The sequence below is a fragment of the Mandrillus leucophaeus genome, unplaced genomic scaffold (assembly GCF_000951045.1).
Source record: "Mandrillus leucophaeus isolate KB7577 unplaced genomic scaffold, Mleu.le_1.0 Scaffold102, whole genome shotgun sequence".
Lineage (NCBI taxonomy): Eukaryota > Metazoa > Chordata > Mammalia > Primates > Cercopithecidae > Mandrillus > Mandrillus leucophaeus.
Window position 1 is genome coordinate 26,734 of NW_012098321.1, and position 435 is coordinate 27,168.

Genomic DNA, 435 nt, shown 5'->3' on the forward strand with positions numbered 1-435 from the left:
AATGCAAAATAAGCAAGTTGTCAATTCAATAACTGATTAGTAATATGCCTTTGGCATCTGCACATTTAAAACACAAGTGGAGGAATGCTTTGTTTATTCGACATTGGAGGGAAACAAAGTAGTCCACATAAAATCTACACAGTAATCCTTCATTAAAACACAGTAGACAGGTAACTGTAACTTAATCCCTAAAACAACATTTAAAAATTTAACAATGACCAGGCATGGTGGCTCACACCTGTAATCCCAGCAATTTGGGAGGCCGAGGTGGGTGGATCACAAGGACAGGAGATCAAAACCATCCTGGTCAACATGGTGAAACCCCATCTCTACAAAAAAACAAAAAAAAAAAAAAAAAAAAATTAGCCAGTTGTGGTGGTATGCACCTGTAGTCACAGGTACTCGGAAGGCTGAGGCAGGAGAATCCCTTGAACC